This window comes from Takifugu flavidus, chromosome 16, assembly GCF_003711565.1.
Source record: "Takifugu flavidus isolate HTHZ2018 chromosome 16, ASM371156v2, whole genome shotgun sequence".
In the NCBI taxonomy this organism is placed as follows: Eukaryota; Metazoa; Chordata; class Actinopteri; order Tetraodontiformes; family Tetraodontidae; genus Takifugu; species Takifugu flavidus.
The window spans coordinates 1346918-1367042 of record NC_079535.1 but is presented as its reverse complement, the minus strand read 5'-3'; the positions used below and the strand labels follow the sequence as shown (position 1 = coordinate 1367042).

At 42.1% G+C, this 20125-nt stretch overlaps 1 long non-coding RNA gene across 3 annotated transcripts in view; it reads right to left on the bottom strand.

The window, feature by feature from the left end:
- LOC130539667 (uncharacterized) overlaps positions 1 to 20125 on the bottom strand; it is a 173294-nt gene that overhangs the window by 147798 nt on the left and 5371 nt on the right. For 2 of the 3 annotated variants that reach the window (XR_008954191.1, XR_008954193.1), the window contains exon 3: positions 336 to 2267. This is a non-coding gene — a long non-coding RNA (uncharacterized LOC130539667). The remainder of the gene's footprint in view (positions 1 to 335; positions 2268 to 20125) is intronic. The other variant, XR_008954192.1, reaches the window with a different exon arrangement.

Sequence of the window (20125 nt, the reverse complement as noted above, 5' to 3'; positions counted from 1 at the left end):
CGGGTCAGTTTCACTGCTCAGAGGATTCCTCTCTGGGTATCCTATGTAAGCGAACAGGCATTCTCAGGGATGAAGGTCAACAAATCCAAATGCAGATCCTCTATCACCAATGACCACCTCTCAGCTGTCCATCGCATAGCCACCTCAGACATTCAGCCAGATTTCAATAGCCTTTTCAAGCCCGAAACAGACTGGATTATTTTCAATCTGACACGATTCATGCGTCTAATGCGCCCCCCCCCCCCCATCCAGAGCATTACCACTTGTTTTAATAACAAATTGGCGACAAATGGATGAATAAATGAATTAACGAACGAACGAACGAACGAACAAACCAGTCTGTTAATCCTGATGAGAGGATATGTAGGTTAGCCTGGAATGAGCTGCAGGTGTGTAGAAACCTGGTGGGAGAAATCCAAGGTAACGTCTCTGACCTAACGAAACACACACAGATGTAGAGACAAGACTCATAAAGGCTGGGGGAGAGGGACATTATGGAACCCTAAAAACTTTCAGTCCTATGAGTGGCTGTGAACAGTCTTCTCACGGAATGCACAGCTTGTGACAGTCCTTTCATCCAACTGTTGTTAGGACCGTTGCTCCTGGACCTCTGTTAGTCGAAACCCCGTGCTTCTCACTTTCGCATGGTTTTAGAGCTCAGAAAGATGTTATTGGGTTATAAGCAATTCTAGCTTTACACATGAGGAACTTAACAAAGTCCAGTCCGGTCCTTAAATCTCAGTGGATCATCATCGAATATTGTTGGTCAGATTGTTGGTCAGGGAGGTGGCTAGCATTGATGGACTCGGCAAACACTCTCACAAGCACTGCTTTGCTTTTCTTCTTCACATAGCAGGGTTTTAGGTGGTGGCAGGAGGTAATGCTGTGGCAGGTTACCTTCCCAATTGATTTCTTCCCTTTCTTCTATAACATTTTATTGGAGAAGCTTGTATATTTCATCATCAAAGCATTCTCTCTGCTCATATACTTTTTGTTGTGCCTTGGCAGCCTTTAACCTCTTAACATTCCTAGTCATTCCACTTCTCTGTGCTTGGCCTTGAACACCAATTGCCTCTCTGCATTTTCAACCTCCAGTTGTTCCAGGTATTTGATATGTGGTTCTTTCTTGAACAGAACCTGTATTGCAATTTCTTTGGCGGCAACTCTAACAGCAGCTTCCTGTCAGAGTACTCCTGAGCAGAGTGCTGGCTTGAACGTATGTGACCTTGGAGTTGCTTAGAGGATGAACTGAAGACTTGGTGTGGTGAGATCTGAGACTTCTATCTGATGAGGCACATCTGAAGATTCTTTATATCCCTCCTCTCTCTCCAAACCCTTGATCTTTATCAATTCCTGAATGAAGATATTCTCTAGCTATCTTAAATATTTCCCTGTCACTGCCTAATAGGTGTCTATTCTCCTATGGGTATGAGGTTCTGGAATATTATTGCATCTTTACTCTTCATAAACATCATCTTGATTCTTTGCGGCATTGCTCACCTTGGTGGTAGCAGTGTTTGGGTATAGCTCACGTGCACATAAGTGAGGGGCGTGGCTTTGGTGAGAGACTCAAGGAAGGAGGGATTCATGAGGGGGGATTCAAGTCTTGCTAGTAGTTGTCAAATGGAAACTCCACCTTTAATCATTGGATAACCAATACCTAACAGGAGGTTTTTAATATCATAAAATAATGACAATAGCCACTATATATAAGGGAAGATAATGAATACAAAGCCAAAAAGATTAACAAATTATTGGGTTTTTTTGTGATCCTGTAACTCATATGGACAAGAAAGTTTAAAATTTTGATCATTGGCCAGAAGAGACTGATTTTTTAGAGAGAGAGAACACTGTTTCAATGTGTTTCAACGGTCTGGACCAGAATATATTGTAGACAAATGCTGGAATATTAAAAAAAAATAAAAAGTTAGCAGAAGGTTGGCAAGCCACGCGTGAACAGGGCTAAAAAAAACATAGTTAGCTGTGGCAGGGGTGAGGCACACACTGAAAAGAAGGAAAAAAGACAAGCTTGTTGCTGTAAGGCGAAAATACAGTTACAGCTGCTGGGGAAAAGCACACAGATAATAACAAAATAAATAAATAAAAAATTGAAACTAAGGCACTACCAAACAAGACAGAATTATCTGGCAAAGTACAATAGTGACGACAGAGCTTTTATGGTGAGGTTCATGAGCTGAATAGAAACCAGGCCTCACCTGCCACTCGGGGAACAAAGGGAAAAACTAAGCCACGCCTTCTGCCACATACTGCAAGGAATGAAGAAAAGGGAGAGGGAAGAGGAGAGAGAAAACACAAAAACCAAATCTACAACAACCACATCATTTATAGGTCAGCATTTTGCGGCTATGCGCACTAAATGGGGTGATATCTGAGGGTGTACCCACTGTCATCCATATCTCAGTATTCTAACAAAGGTTATTATATGCTTTTGTGCATACGGATTGTTGTCAGGTGTGTGTCTAGTGCTTTATGCATTGATTTGTTATTATGACCCCCAGCCAAAGGTACAGTCATTTTGTTAATAAATGAGAAGAGACAGTACACATGCACAGCCGAAGAAATACACATACACATAAAAAGAATTTAATCACATCTGTCGCAAAGTATGTTTAACTTAAGACATATGCCAGGAAGTACACCTTTCAAATATTGAAGTATATTTAATCCGTTACTTTGTATATGTGGCTGTATCGAACCCCAATCATACCCCAATCCCATCCTCTTTTAATTAAAGCATGCATTAAGTGTGAAATTAACTCTCTCCTATAGCAAGGCTGACAGCTGTGAAAAAAGAAGAAGAATCAAATGCCTTTGTCCCTCATGATAATAAGAAAGACAGACAGAAAGAAAGGGGATGAAGAGGAAACAGAAGAGACCAGAACCAGAAAGAAAAGACAGAAAATAACTGCAGATGGGAATGAAAGAAAAGACAGTCAGGCTGCAGAGGGATGAAAAAAGAGGATAGAAGAAAAGATAAGAAAATGGACAATGAAGGGAAAGTGAGCTCTAGGGGGAGATATATAAGTGAGCGGGCAATAGATGGTGCCCCCCCCCCCCCCCCCACACACACACACACACACACACACCACACACCCACATAGATAAATGGAACAATCATTGGCTCATTATGTAAACACAAACTTGAAGGAAACCTCAGGCAGCCATTTTGAAGTATGTTTTCAATGCATGAGTGTAAAATGGTACAAGCTGATATCACTTTCTTTCACTTTTGTCTTTAAAGTCATCTTTTCTTTCCTTTTATTTCAGTCAGGGTAAAAAAAACATCACATGTCATCTAACTTTCATTTCAGACTGGAAGTGCCATTGTTTTATACTCTTACTTGCTCCTCAGCAGCTTGATCTGTACTAAGTCATGGAAACGCCAGCTTTCTGCTTACTGACGTAGAATATCTTTTCCAGCAATCATTACAATGCAACCAACAGCAGGTCTTCTCTTCAGAGGTATGGCTTTAAGGTCTCAGATACCAGTCATGGTTATATCCCCCAAACCAGTGGTAGACACCGGAAGTAAGGCATGCCATCAAGCTAAGGAAGGAGTCTGATCAAGCCTTGAGCTGACAGGTACCAGAAGGCCAAGTGTGCAGCAGATCATGCAGTTGTGGAAGCGATCCCTGTACAACCTGGCAGGAGCTTGGTGCACATTGCCAGCATGAAGTTAGACCTGATCATGGTGCCTCTAGAACTCTGGCAAAATGATGTACAGATTTCCAGTTCTGTACATTATTTTTATGGACAGAATTTTCTAGGTATAACCAGGCTCTGGAGGGATTCCAGTGGGAACCACTAGGTTTCATCTCTACTTTTCGCAGATGAATATGTCTTGCTGGCTCCTTATTCGATGCCCCCTGGACACCCCCCTCAGGAGGTGTTTCAGACATGTCCCACCAGGACGAGATCGCAGGGAAGATCCACGACATGCTGGAGTGACTATGTGACTCGACTGGCCTCGGAGCCACGTACAGTCTTCAGGGCGTCCCTGCCCAGACCACTGCCCCCGCAACCCAGTACCAGGAGTAGCGGGAGTAGATGGAGGGATAGATGGAGAACTTTATGCTAATTTTGAGATACTGGTAATTGATTGCATTTATGTTATGGTAACGAGATAAGTGAGGGCGGAAGGGTTAGGTGTTATTTAACCCTAAAAGATACTGAGTTTCTTTGTTTTTATCTGTATGTTCGAAAAATACTATTAAGAAACAAATGGAAAAGTATCCCACATCAGCTGACTTGAAATGAGAGTGAGCAGAGAAAACGTAGCCTTAATCAAAGTAGAGGAATCTGACTTGCTAAACAAAAATCATTGTGAGGTAGATTTTATCAATTTGAAATACTACACAAGTTGGCAGTTTCTTTTTTTCATTCTTCATGCGGTAAAAAACACATATTTAAGTAGTATGTTGGTGTTTACATGTTGGTTTAATTTAAAACAAGGTTAGAGAGTAAGGGATGCTGCCATCAGCTTGCAGCCTGTAAGTAATGTCCAAGTAGTAATAACACACGCTTAATTCTATATCTGAGTCTCACCTTGCTACTCCCACACACTCGCTGCTCTTCATGCACTTTAAAGAGTGGGCAGGGGTAGAGAGAGGAAGAAATATATCGAAAGAAGGGGAGTGAGCGAGGCAGAAAGAGAGAGTGTGGTACGTGCATACATGCATGAATCACACTTCCATTAGTATCGTCAGCACAACACATATAGCCATTGATTAACACCTTTAAGCTCACACGTGCATGGAGAATCACGCTTCACAGCCATAGCTACACAGGTATGCGCGCTTTCACAGCTCTCCATTGCTTCCATGATGTTCTATCTTCCTGCGATATGTGTACCTCAAGCTTTTCCTCAGCCTCCGTAATAGACTACTGTATCTTGCACAATTTCACTGTGTCTACGGTTTAAAGTGGAGTAAGGAAGTGATTGTTTGTGTGGCTACATAAGTAACTGTAATGGACAGAAACAGCACATTCAACTGCTTATACATGTTTCTGAATATGCATGAAGCCATAGCCAGTCTACACAATCCAGTTTAAGCATACACTTGCAGCCCCTGTTATTAGTGTTCCCCATCAGCATGATTATGAGCAATGACTCGTTGATGTGATGTGAAAAGTCCTCATGAACAAGCCTAATTTATATTCAGGTGAATGCTTCCTCCTCTTTAGTATGTTCTCCGATTGTCGAGAGAGGACAGATGGCAGCATTGTGAAAAAGTTCAGTGCCCCTAACCAAGTCAACCTGTTGCTCCCTTGCATACATAAGGTACTAGGACACTGAAGATGTGTGTGTCACTCCGAAATCAGCCCCATCTGAAACATTAAAGCCACTCAGGGTGAATATTTCCATGCATTGGACATAACTGAGGATAAGTATGACATGTAACAGGGGAAAGAGAGCTAAGGCAAGATAACCCAGGATTAATAGAGAAGATACAAAAAAAAAAAAAACGGAGACAAACAGGGAACACATTGACTTACATCAATCTGACAGAGAAACATACACATAATATGGAAAAAAACAATTGAGACCAAGCAGGCTTAATGCTAATATTGTTATCTGTAGTTATGAGTGTGTGGGTGAATTGTGTGCGTGACCAGTGATGGACAAACAAGCTCTCCAGGGAGTAGTCATTTCTCTCACCTCGCAGCTGCATGCATACAGTAGGCAACAGCAACCTTTTTGAAAAGAAAAGACAATGAGCAACTGGAGGTGGATGGATTGAGGTTTTAAAAAAAAATCGTATACTTGGTAATTCATCTATCAATGTTCAGTTATTCACCACTGCCCTTTAACAAGATGGGTTGACTACATGAACCAACATGTGCCAGGTGACAACTATTTGACCATCTAGAGGAATAACTCTGTTAATAAACTGATTCCGTAGTGTGCAAAGCTGACCCAATTTGATGGACTGACTCAACAAAGTTTGTCCATTAAAACACACTTAGTGTGTGAAAGATTCCTAATAAAATTTACTGTCTTGTTTAAAAAAGGCTGTGACTGGCCTGTAAACATTTTAATCAGTCTTCTTTCAGATGGCCAGAGGTACTAATGGTATATATACTACGCTGTCATTTTCAATTTAGAAATTAAGATTTTAAACACAAAGAACATATTAATTCAGACAACTGATAACACTTCTAGCAAACTGCTAAACTTTCTTCACACTATCAGCTCATTTATGTCATCTGTCTCATGTTTATAGCAGGTCTACAGTATTCAGTGTTACCTGATAAGACATTTTGAAATATGGTAGCAGCATCTTAGAATTATTGTATTTTGTGAATAATAATCCATGTATGAAATAAGTCACATGTATTTACTTAAAATAAAATGCTAGAGTGTGTATGTTATAGCTTAAAACATATTAATCTCATACAATGGCTGAAGAACAGCACAATCTTTGTTACAGTCCGCCCTGCTTTAATGTTGTGTGTTAGCAGAGAGGCAAATTTAAATAAAGCTTTTTATCTAAAAAGGAGGATCTGTAACCAAATTTTCTTCGCTAATGAATTAACTTAGCCTTGTCAAACTATCTCACATCACACAGAGTGCACATTATTGCACAAATCAGATATCTTATATCTAGCAACATTGGCAGTATATAGTATTAAAAATGTAATATTTTTCCATGAATCAAAACCCTTATGTTTAAAAGTCAGGGAACACTGAACAGCCATAGTTTGCATAGCACAGCTGCAAGGAGCGACACTGCTTTTCGAAAATAATATTCCGTCTATATTTTCTTATGACAATAACAAGAATTCCTTCAAAAATTAAACACTTTCAGAAGCAGTTGTCCCAGCTGGAAACCCCGACCACCTCTTCTTGGGAATCTGAGTTGCCATCCAGATGGCAGATACATATATTCTCTACCAATTGACATCAGTCTGTTCCCAGCTCGTGACCTCCGAAACACCTATCCAGATGCTCTGGGACACATCCTGATAACTACTGAAGCAACTATGTTGGCTTCATTCAATGCAAAGGGGCAGTAAAGCTACTTGTGCTATTTTCCAGATGTTTGAGATCAAATCACACTATCTACAAAACTGAGTCATTCTCCAGTTGATAGTCTAGTCCAGGGGTGAGTTGGACCCCTAACCCGGAGTAGCACAGACCACCTCTGGAACCTGATTGGACACCTCCCTCTTTCACTACGAGTAATTGCACATTGCTTTGGAAGATGTGTGAATACAATCTCTTGTACAATTAAGCTGGTTTGCCAACTGCCCTTAAACATTAATAAAAAGGAAGGAAAATGGACAATTATAAAATAAGGCTATGTACATGACATTATAGGCATATATAACTGTCCATCCATCCATCCATCCATCCATCCATGGATATATAACTGTATAAATTGAATATATATATATGCTAGAATGTTGTTTGTTGTCTTTTGATGCTTTTCATCTTATTTTGTGCACTACATTGGAAATAGGGGGTGATTTTGGACACAACAAAAGATTAAGCTAAGTTTAGGCCTGTAAAATACAAGCTGGATATTGTTTCATTTAAACTGTAACTGCTGTAGGGAGAAATCAATTTCTAGTTTTGCCTAAACCTTATGCTTGGTGTATACCTGTTAAGGTCAAGCGTAGCGATGCATAATTTTGTGCATGAGGAAATTTGATTGGTATCTCTAGCTGTGCCCAGAGTGCATGCAGTGTGCCAGAGCAGAACGCCCTTGTCACCAGATGTCTGAGCAATATTTGGTAATTCATAAACTATAAATAGAACTATGGCTTTCTGTGCCCAATTGGACCTCACAGAAAACACTTTTCCTTGGGACAGGAGGGAAGGAACAAACATTGCAAATCCACTGCCATCATATTACCTCTTTAACAAAATGGCTGAATCTCTATTTAATACTTGTCATGTCTTTCTCTAAATCCATACTCTAAATGGAATGCCTTACATGACTCACATTTGCACACCGGAAGGGAAGAAAATCCGACAGTAAGAGAAAAATACACAGATGGTTGTTTCATTCTCCCATGGGATCACGTGCAGAAAAACATATGGACGTTGTTAATGACAAGTGATGTCATCGTCACATGTCACATGTTGACATAAATGTGTAGTCCTGAAGCATGATTTAAATAATAAAGATGTGGAAAGAACCAACAATCCACAGTCATCAACATATTTACTGGTTTTTACTATAAAAACACAATTATTTCCCAGAAGATTGTGACGGTGTTATACCATGATTTCTACCCAGGCATTTTTTTATGTAGGAGAATATTATGATAGAAACCCTTTTAAATATAACAGACTGTATAATGTATGTTGCCTTAGAAGGTTCTGAGTTTGACCCCCTCTTCAAATCAAATCAATCTTTATTTATATAGCGTCTTTTACAATCAAAATTGTTTCAAGGCACTTTCCAGAATCCCAGGGCCTGACCCCAGACAAGCAACAGTGGCAAGGAAAAACTCCCCTTTAACAGGAAGAAACCTTGAGCAGGACCAGGCTCATGTAGGGGGACCCTCCTGCTGATGGGGGGGCTGGGTAGAGAGAGAGAAAAAGGGGGAGGACGTAGGGAGAGAGAGAATAGTAGGAGAGGAGTGGGTGGAGGGAGAGGAGAGGAGAGGAGAGGAGAGGAGAGGAGAGGAGAGGAGAGGAGAGGAGAGGAGAGGAGAGAATGGGCATAGAGCATAGAAATACATACAAAAATACATTATATTGAGTAAGCTGCCGGTTGAGTGGGTCAGCGGGGTCGGAGGTCATTATGCAGCTCTAAAGGCAGCGATACCTGTAAATGAATGGGGGGGGGGAAGCAGAAAAACTACACAAGAAATAGCTTCACTAGTCTACTTGATGAGGAGGAGGAGAGGAGAGGAGAGGAGAGGAGAGGAGAGGAAACCATGACCCACTGTGGTGACAGAGGTCTGTCAGATGATCATGTTTCTGGGCCCCGGCAGCCTTGGCCTATAGCAGCATGACTAAGATGTTAACCTAATTATTAGACGACCCCCTAAGTATGATAATTTATCTGTCTATGATAGGAACTGGAACTACAGAGTTAGTAACAATAAGCTTTTTCAAAGAGGTAGGTTTTAAGCCTAAAGAAGCCATGCTTTTCTTTGCTATTATATGTTTGGCTTTATTTGACAGTCCAAAGACTTCCATTAAGAGAACCAACAGAAATGTTTACTACAATGAAAGTATTTAAAATCTACTGAAAAATATGCATAATATTTACTGCTATTGATTGGTTCAAAATATGGAGCAAAAAGTGTAAACAAATGCTGGAACATTTGGATAAATACCTCCCTAAAATAAATTTAACACAATAAAAGAAATTCAAAGAAAACCACAGGCTCAGGTGGTGACAGCAGAAGGTTGGCAAGCCACTCAAGTCGGCAATGAGGCACACACTGAAAAAAATGGCAATTTATCAATTGCAGGAGATATATATCTTTTATTTGTATGTGATATGTAGTCATAATTTATCAGATAATGTCTCCACAAAGCATTCAATATCGTCTGGATAGTGAAACTTTTCGTTCTGTTGTTAGATTTAGACAACTTTTATTGTCATTTAGCACAGGAATGTGCAGAATAAAATTTCATTGCACGTGGTTCAGCACAGTGATAAAATATGTAAATTACAAATAAATATTGGAATGCATGGTACACTTTACAATATCAGGATATGCAAAATGTACAGGTTACATGGATTACAAAAACTGTACGGTACCAGAATTTTCCAAAAGTGTCCAAGTTTGATCAATTGTCAGATTAGATAGTCCTATGGGATGGGTTTTCAGTTCAAAAGTCTGATGGCCTGGGGGACAAAGCTCTACAGAACCTCGTGGTCCTGCACTGAATGTGGCTGAACCTCTTCCCAGAGGCTAGTGGGAAATACAGTGGGGGTGTGAGGGGTCTCTGCTAACATCTCCCGCTCAGGATAAGCAGTGCTTCTATGCATTGTCCTGGATGGAGGGAAGCCCCAGTGGTTTTCTCCACTGTCCTCAACACTCTTCTTACATCCTTCCAATCAGAAGCGCCGCAGCCTCCACACCACACAGAGATGCAGTTTGTCAGGAAGGCCTTCTTGATGACCTAAACACAGGGAACACTTCATACCGGCATCCAATGGCCTCTTCCTCATGGCACTGAAGCCCTGGTGCTGTAATGATACCTCAGCAGCATAATCAGGGAATAATGAGACCTTCTCACTGAGAAGCTGTAGTTGGGCTTGTTGGTGAAGGACTCTGGCGACGATGATCCGCTGTCATTGACAAGTGGCTTGGGTATCTGGCTGTGATGGGCTCAATCTATTTTATTGGGCTTACTGAAGTTGCCATGGCCAAGAAGCTCTACGGTCAGCTGTGAAACAAATTCAGTTGGGTGACTTCTCCCTCTATAATCCTGATGTTGAACCTATCATTACACCCTCCACTTTAGTTTGAAGGAGCCACAAGCTATTTGCATGTACCCGCTCTACTTTAATGCAGCTATCATTAGCTGGGAGAGCCTTGTCCATGTCATCCAGGTGGTGCTGAGCTTCACAGTGTTCCTTTGGAGGGTGGCTAGACATGCTTCAACTGAGTCCAGATGACTGCATTTTCAGGTGGTCCACAAGCGTACAAATCTTAGGCAAGCTTGACACCATGGCTAGCGATGTTGTTGTCAATTAGACCTTTCTGTTAACCACTGTTCACTCCAATTTAGGGTCACAGGGAGTCCCTTCTATCCCAGCAGTCATTGAATAAGAGCTCACCCCAATCACTACATATCATACCAACTCACTGGGAGGCTAGTGCGCAACAGGACTCCTCTGCCACCTTCTGCTAATTCCAATATCTAATTGGACCATTGTACTCCATTGATACCTTCACATATCCTTCCACTTTTAGGGTTTTCACAATTTCTTCTTTTAAGAACTTGCGGCCAACATCATGCATGCTCATTTCCACTTCTTCTTTTGGTAAACTGTGTTGTTTCTCATACTTTGCATGTAGCTCTTCAATGTACTCTTTGTATCTAATGTACACTTCCTGTGGATCCATCAGCAAGATAACATCCTTCTTTGCATTTTCCTAAATTTTTCCAACATATTTATCGCAGCTCAGGTTTCGTTTTTTTAACATTTTCTAATTTATCAAATCCCTGCACATTCATGCAACAGTTATATCATGTTCTACATCTTGTCAAAGTAGTATTATTTAATTTTGATGATAATGTTAACTATGCTCATTCTTAAGCCTTTCCCTCACACACAATCCTTTAATGATACTCCTGCAAGTATCTTGCCTTTCTCTCCTTTCAAAAGAAAAAGAGAAAGACTAATTTTATCATCTCAGCTGCCTGCAGTGGAGCCACTGAGCCAAAACACCACTATGCTGCAGACAGACCCTCACACAGCATGCTGTCTTTCTCCTCCCTGTAAGCTGGTCAACTCCAGCATCTCAGCCATCATTAAAGCGTTCTGGCTGATCACACCCTTTAATTGGCCTATACCAGTGGCCTGGGCAAAATGGTACCTTGTTAGCTCAGCTGCAGAGCAAACAGAAAAACAAACAAAGGAGAATACAACCAATATTTTGGGTGTGTTTTATGGTGAAGTAATACTGTTATGAGCTCATCACAGCACAGAAACAGCACTTCTTAAAGTTACTAATGATCTTCTCATAGCTTCAGATCAGACTGGTCTCTATGCTGGTTCTGCTGGATCTCAGTGCTGCTTTTGATACAGTTGATCATAGCATCCTGTTACATAGACTGGAACATGTGATTGGGATTAAAGGGACAGCACTAGACTGGTTTAGATCATATTTATCTGATAGATACCAGTTTGCTCATGTCCATGGTGTTCCCTCCTCATACAGTAGGGTTAGCCATGGAGTTCCTCAAGGTTCTGTACTTGGACCAATCCTCTTCACCTTGTACATGCTTCCCTTAGGGAACATTATTCAGCAGCATGGGATAAATTTTCATTGTTATGCTGATGACACTCAGCTTTATTTATCCATGAAACCAGAGGAGACAGAGAAGTTAGTGAAGCTCCAGACCTGTCTTAAAGACATAAAGTCCTGGATGTCTTCAAATTTCCTCCTCCTTAACCCAGGAAAAACTGAGGTCATGGTGCTTGGTCCTGAACCTCTCAGGGATAGATTAGATCACATGATCACTCTAGATGGTATCTCATTAACATCTAGTCTCTCTGTGAGGAATCTAGGAGTAACTTTTGATCAAAATCTCTCCTTCAACTCACACATTAAATTAGTCTCTAGAAGTGCCTTTTTTCACCTGAGGAACATCACAAAGATTAGGAAGCTAGTGACATGGCATGATGCTGAAAAGTTAATTCATGCTTTTGTTACTTCCAGGCTGGACTATTGTAATTCTTTATTATCAGGGTGTCCAAACAACTCTTTAAGAAGCCTCCAGTTGATCCAAAATGCTGCAGCCAGAGTTCTGACAGGTATTGACAAAAGAGATCACATAACTCCTGTATTGGCGTCGCTACATTGACTGTCCGTTAAATTTAGAATAATTTTTAAAACCCTTCCTTTGATCTACAAGGTCCTCAGAGGCCTAGCTCCATCCTACCTGGAGGAGCTAGTGATACCTTATCAGCCCAATAGACCGCTCCGCTCTCAGAATGCTGGTCTACTTGTGGTTCCCAGAGTTTCTAGGAGTAGAATGGGGGGCCGAGCATTTAGCTACCAGGCCCCCCTGCTATGGAACCAGCTCCCTGTCCAGGTACGGGAGGCTGACTCAATCGCTACTTTTAAGATCAGACTTAAAACCTACCTCTTTGAAAAAGCTTATTGTTACTAATTCTGTAGTTCCAGTTACTATAATAGACAGACAAATTATCATACTTAGGGGGTCGTCTAATCATTAGGTCACATCTTAGCTATGCTGTTATAGGCCAAGGCTGCCGGGGTCCGGAAACATGATCATCTGACAGGCCTCTGTCACCCCACTGGGTCATTGTTTCCTCTCCTCTCCTCTCCTTTCCTCCTCCTCATCAAGCAGACTAGTTATGCTGATTCTTGTGTAGTTTTTCTGCTCCCCCCCCCCCCCCCCCCCCCTTTTCTCTATTCATTTATAGGTATCGCCGCCTTTGGAGCTGCAGGACGACATCCGGCCCCGCTGACCCGCTGTATAGTGTATTTTTGTGTGTGTTTCTGTGCTCTGTGCTCTGTGCTCTGTGCTCTATGCCTCTCCTCTCCTCTCCTCTCCTCTCCTCTCCTCTCCTCTCCTCTCCTCTCCTCTCCTCTCCTCTCCTCTCCTCTCTCTCTACCCAGCCCCCCCATCAGCAGGAGGGTCTCCCTACATGAGCCTGGTCCTGCTCAAGGTTTCTTCCTGTTAAACGGGAGTTTTTCCTTGCCACTGTTGCTTGTCTGGGGTTAGGCCCTGGGGTTCTGGAAAGCGCCTTGAAACAATTTTGATTCTATAAGACGCTATATAAATAAAGATTGATTCGATTTGATTGATGACAGGTGTCTCAATAACACATGAAAAAATATTTTTGAGAGGAAATTGGTTTGCATGATTAAACTGTGGTTGAGAAAGGTTTAGTTAGAAAGGGCTAGTTAGTTGATTAAAACAATATTTTTCACAAATATTAATATGCATGATGTAACTGACTGAAAAGAAGTGAATTGTATGTTGTGCAGTATAAAAAATGTCATTTCGGCCCAGGTTTTTATCGAAAATAAATAAACATTGAACTGTAGGGAAGTGTAAATAAAACAGGAATTTGAATTTCTATTTCCTGGAAACTAAGAGCTTCTTAGTGATATAGTCAAACAATGACTAATGGTTTTATTGTGCGTGAATGTTTTAATGTTTGACAGTTCGATGTGTGTAGCATGTTCCCCTTTTACATGTCTCTTGCATCTCTGTGAGTGTGTCTTGCTTGTGTCACACTAAATGAGGTGACCTGCCGCCTGTGAACATGCTCTGACCTCATCAGTCAGTCTGCTACATCCCAGCATTCACACACACACACGCACACACACACACACACACACACACACACACACACACACAGTGAGTTATATACACTCTGACAGAGGCCATAACATCTCTTCCAATAAACATCATATGATTTCACTGACAGGGATGGCTGGTTCTGCTGGTGAGTCTGTGCTGTTTGACTAAAGTCATTTAAAAAATGTTCTTAAGAGAAAGCAAGAGACAGAGAGGGGTGTTATAAGATAATGATAAGGATGAAGCCATCACATCACACCCTCTGCTGGTCATTTTTCAAAACAGATCTCTACAAATAGTCTAGACTTTTGCAAAATATTTCACATTATTTTTGACTACACCAGTAACAAAATGATATGAAACACACTTGTATCTTTTTGTAAGTTTATTTGCAGATGGAAAGCCTCACTTGGTCACCATAGTTATAAAAATGCTTCAGAGAGATACAAATAACATGACAAGAATGAGAAACATGGAAGAGAGGAAGTCCCTATATAGAGCACTAATGTCCCTGTATGTCCCTCCTGTAGAGTGCACTAATGATGGAGTACAGCATTTTGTAGAGCTTTCCAAATGTTACTTTCATTGCATTTTGTGACGGGCACAGTATCATATCTATAATGCTAGCACGGAGGTTATTGTATTCATTAAACAGTTAAAATTTAAAAAAATACTGGAAGGGTGCCAATACTGATCTACTATATATTTATCATGCAAAGATATGATCTAATTTACAGTTGAATATAGCTAGTTTTCAGCTTATCTCACAGTATGAGTGCAAGTATCGCACTGTAACATGTAACATTGGTTTTAGACTGCTTGGACTGATGGGTGTAGAATGGTATTTGAGTCATGTTTGCCAACCCACACTTCACCATTCATTCTTGCATTTCATGCTTCATTCATTGGACCTGGACCTGTCCTTTTTATGACAAAATCCCAAGACCAGTGGCATTTAAGGAACCCTTGCACCCCCAATTGAACTCTCTAGTACATTGGCTGAAATTTCACACTGTTGGGGGTGATGTATCACAGTGTGGACAAATAATCCACACAGGTTTACAAAAAAAAAAAAAAGTCAGTTAGATGAATTTCAACAGAGGAACGTTTGAAAGCAAATACACACCTAGCACAAAAATGTGCTAGTAAAAAATTGGCAAGAGAATCTTACAGCTGTTCAGTCATGAGTGATCCTAGACATCTTTACTGAATGAGCAGTCATATTCAGAGCATCTGGCTGCCAGAGACACAAGAGGAATAAAAATACCATGAGGCTACTGAACAAAGAGACACTATTGGAGTTAGTAAACAGACCAAAACCAATTGAAGATTGGTTTTATAAAGGCTAAGTGCCTATTTCATGTATTAAACTATGACATATTTATCCTGGCCAAATTAGATAATTATTCTGCACCTCTAGAGTACTGGAATCCATGAATGCACTGTCTTTGCTCAGCCTTGTCTGCATTTTTACACTGGCCCTCATCTTTAGTTAATCTATAATATATAGGAAGTTGAGTCTCAAAAATGCATCTCAGAATAATAGAATAATAGCAATAACCCAAAAAGTATGCCAAAAATGAAATCACCATTGCAAACATTTGGCTTCTGCCCAGGCACAAAGCTCCGTTCAAGCTTTTGATTGTCGAACACAAATTTCCGTTCCACTCGCTGAATCGATCACTTGTCTAATTGAAAGGCAATGCACCACCAGGTTCAGGGCCAGGCTCACAGCTGAAGGTAGTGGTGGTAGCAGCACCAAAGCATCCTCCTCGTCTCTGTTACTGCTAGCAAGCGATGGCTAGTTGTAAGCCAAGGCAGATGGATGAAATGCAGAACGTAGAACAAAATGTAAAATGTTTCACACACACACACACACTTAATAATGTTCTTTTACAGTTTTATCAGACCTCCCAAAGTGTCCTCACAGACCCACTCAAAGTTTTTGATGGAGCCCCCCACCCTCAGTTTGGAAGGCTTTCATTCATAGGACTGACATCCTTATTATGTGGAACACCTATTATTGATATTATGCTGCAGAGGAGCGGTTGCCATGGTCACAGTGCAAGAGACATTTAATTTTCTCTCCCCCATCATCATTATCTATGGGGCCATCTGTTGTGGAAAATGAATCCAGCCTCATTTGCATGACTGATAAGCACATTCTTTATCTATCCCAGAGAAGGTCATATGCCATGGATTTAGGGACTACAGAGAGAGAGACAGAAAGTGAGAGACAGCCAGCCGGTGAATCAGTCAATGAAGGGATGAAATTATGTGTGGTCTTGCCTCTATGTGGGGGGGTGAGGAGTATATGTGTTTCAGTGTGTTTGGATCAGCGGATGTGCCTGCATTTTACAAGGACTATCATGTTCAGATATGTCCTATTATTTATACTCCTGCCATTGTTTTGGTCTTGTGTGAATGTTTGAATGCTCTTAAGCTGTTGTATTTAATCATGAAAACGGCATTTTGCTGTGCATAAGTATATTGCTTTGTTCTGCCTGACCCACAATTATTGATATCACACCTGGAATTCTTGAATAGCATAACCGTAGTCCTCTTCTTTCTTTTTTTCCCTTTTCCCCTCATGAAACACACATGCACATAAATATATATATAAAAAAATCTCTTCCCCGCCCTCCTGGGCGGTGCCTCCTTCATTCAGACTTGGGTCCTTTACCAGAGGCCTGGGAGTCTGAGGGTTCTGCGCAGGATCTTAGCTGTTCCTAGGACTGCGCTCTCCGTGTCCCAATCACGACTGGGACCACTGTTGCCTTTATATCCCACATTCTCTCCATCTCCTCTTTCAGTCTTTGGTATTTCTCCAGCTTCTTGAGTTTCTTCTTTCTGATTTTGCTATCACTTGGGATTACTATAGCTTTCACCACCACTGTCTTCTGGTGTTTATCCACCACCACTATGTCAGACTGCTTGGCCACCACCATCTTGTCAGTATGGATCTGGAAGTCCCACAGGATCTTGGCCAGCTTGTTCTCTAGCACTTTGGGGGTGTCTCCCACCTGGATCCTGGGACCTCCAGTCCATACTCAGTGCAGATGTTCCTGTACACTATGCCCACCACCTGGTTATGCCGCTCAATGTATGCCTTGCCTGCTAGCATGCTAGCATGCATGCATACCCTGCTGTGATGTGCTGGACTGTCTCAGGGGCATCTCCACACAGTCTGCACCTGGGGTCTTGTCTGGTATGGTAGACCCTGGCCTCTATTGCTCTGGTGCTCAGGGCCTGTTCTTGTGCAGCCATGAGTAGTGCCTCTGTGCTGTCTTTCAGTCAGTGGGGCATTCCATGCAGGGGCTTGTCCTTCCATGATAGCCCCTCAGGTTCCTCCTCCTTGGTGGGCTTTTGTTGCCTGAGGCATTCACTCAGCAGTTGGTCAGTGGGGGCCATCTTCTTGATGTACCTAGCTGCCTCCTCATGGTTACCATTTGCCTGCGGCATCCCCAGGTATTTTTAACTGTCCTCCACATCTGTGATGTTCCCTTCAGGTAGTTCAACCCCATCAGTTGTGATCACCTTTCCTCTTCTAGATACCATCAGCCCACATTTATCTAGCCCGAATGACATCCTGATGTCCTTGCTGTATATCCTAGTGAGGTGAATCAGAGAGTCGATGTCACGCTCGTTCTTGGCATACAGCTTGATGTCATCTATGTAGAGGAGGTGGCTGACGGTTGTTCCACTTCGGAACTGGTACCCATAGTAACTCTTGGTGATGATCTGGCTAAGAGGGTTTAGGCCTATGCAGAACAGCAGGGGGGACAGGGCATCTCTTGATATATGCCACATCTGATGCTCACCCGCGCAATTGGCTTTGAGTTAGTCTCCAGATTCGTGTTCCACAGCTTCATGGAGTTATGGATGAACTCTCTTAGTGTCCTGTTGATATTATACAGCTTTAGGCACTCCAGTATCCATGTGTGTGGCATTGAGTCACAGGCTTTCTTGTAATCAATCCAGGCAGTGCACAGGTTGGTGTGCTGCGTCCTACAGTCCTGGGCGATTGCCCTGTCGACCAATAGCTGGTGCTTGGCACCTCTGGTGTTGTTCCCTATGCCTTTCTGTGCTCTGCTCATGTACTGATCCATGTGCCTGCTGATCTTAGCCATTATCATGCTGGGGGGGTCTGTTGTCATCTTGTTGCCCTGCCATTGAGAGTAGACCTTTGCCGGGTTGGTGGAGAACACCCTGTTTATTCTCCTTTTCTCTACTTCTCTTGTGTACCTCTTTAGTCAGGTAGTCAGGGCTGTGAGCCCCCCAGGGCTGAGACGGAACAATACTGGAAGAGTATCTGGGAGACAGAGGCAACGCACAACACTACTGCCCAATGGCTGCAAGATCTACAAGCTGAGCACAGTCAACTCCCAGAACAAGACCCAGTAGTCATCACCTTAGCAGACATCAAAACAAGAGTGAAGAGCAAAATGAAGAGCTGGACAGCACCAGGGCCTGATAAGATCCATGCTTACTGGCTTAAGAAGCTGACTGCACTCCATGAACGCCTGACAGCACAGATGAACCAGCTGCTAACATCAGGGGAGCACCCAGAGTGGCTAACCCAAGGCCGGACAGTCCTCATAATGAAGGACTCCCAGAAGGGCGCAATACCGTCCAACTACCGGCCCATAACCTGCCTCAGCACCACATGGAAGCTCCCATCAGGCATAATAGTGGCTAAGATCAGCAGGCACATGGATCAATACATGAGCAGGCGGCATCTCTCCATACGCGCAAGGACAACTGTTGTGCAGCGGCTGCCCGCGGATTACCAGGAGAGGGTGGCCATCTTCTGCACCTACTGCCATGACAAGATAACCGCGCCCAGCCACATCACCAACATGGATGAGATCCCTCTGACTTTTAACATCCCTTTGACCCACAAAGTGGAGAAAAAGGGACCGGCACGGTGGCGATATGCACAATGGGGCACGAGAAGTCGTCATTCACTGTGGTTCTCGGCTGCCACGGAAACAGAGAGAGCGCTGGATGACGGAAGGCGAACACTCCTTCACAAAGACTATGAGGCAGCGGCGGGCAAGTTATGCCACCATATGGATTGTAGACGCATGGGCTATGATACCATCTTCATGTATTGTAAGAGCTTTCACAAAATCAACGCTGAACCGGAACCGGTCGGTGAGTCTGATTCAGATGATTAAGAAGAGGAATTCGGGATGTTGGACATTGAAATAGTGCAGCTGTTTAATTCAAATACAGAAAATGAAAACTTTGATGGTTTTGTGGCAGAAGAATGAATATTTTGTTCAATAAATGTGTCGAAACTCATTGTTTTACTTCCGTTTTCATTTTTTACTGTATGTTTTAGCATGCGCCTAATAATACGGTGCAATGTGTATGTTTGTGTATGTTTTAAATACAGAAATAGCACCCATAACTGAGACTTCGCCTTTTAATACAGTGCGGCTTATGGTTGTGAAAATACGGTATATATATCACTGTCATCAAGGGGAATTTCATTAATGTAACCGTTCTATCCCTTTTGGGGATGGGGGAAGGTGCTGGAGAATATCCCTACTACATATGGCCGAAGACAGGGTCCCCCCTGGATGAGTTGCCAGCTCATTGCAGGGCCCTATGTCAGCATTTGGTTCCTTTCCCAAGGCTACCTCAGCAGTGGTCTGACAGTGTTCTGGCAACTCTTCTACTACAAGAACACCTTCCATGTTTTGTCTGCACTGGGGGTTGAATTGAAAACCCTCTGCCTCTCAGCCTGGTCCGCTAGGGACTGAGCGACTGCTCAGAATTTACTACTGTGGGAGTAATAAAACAAATTCAAATTCAAAGGCAAATTATTTTAGATATGTTTGACTGATGAAAAGGAGAAAAAAAAGTTCATTCATCTGTTTAAAATGCATTAATCTACAGTAGAAAGCTAAGAAACTCCATTGCATTGGACACAATCTCCAGGACTTTTCTCCAGGATTTTTCACATGTCCTTATGTTAGAATACAAATCTTGCATTTTCTCCAATATTGGATACTATTAGTCCTAGATTGTGAATGTTATTAATACAACTAATACAACATTCTTTAGCTCATTCCTAATGTTTTGTGTGTGTGCGCAGGTAAAGCGGTTCCCTGAGGA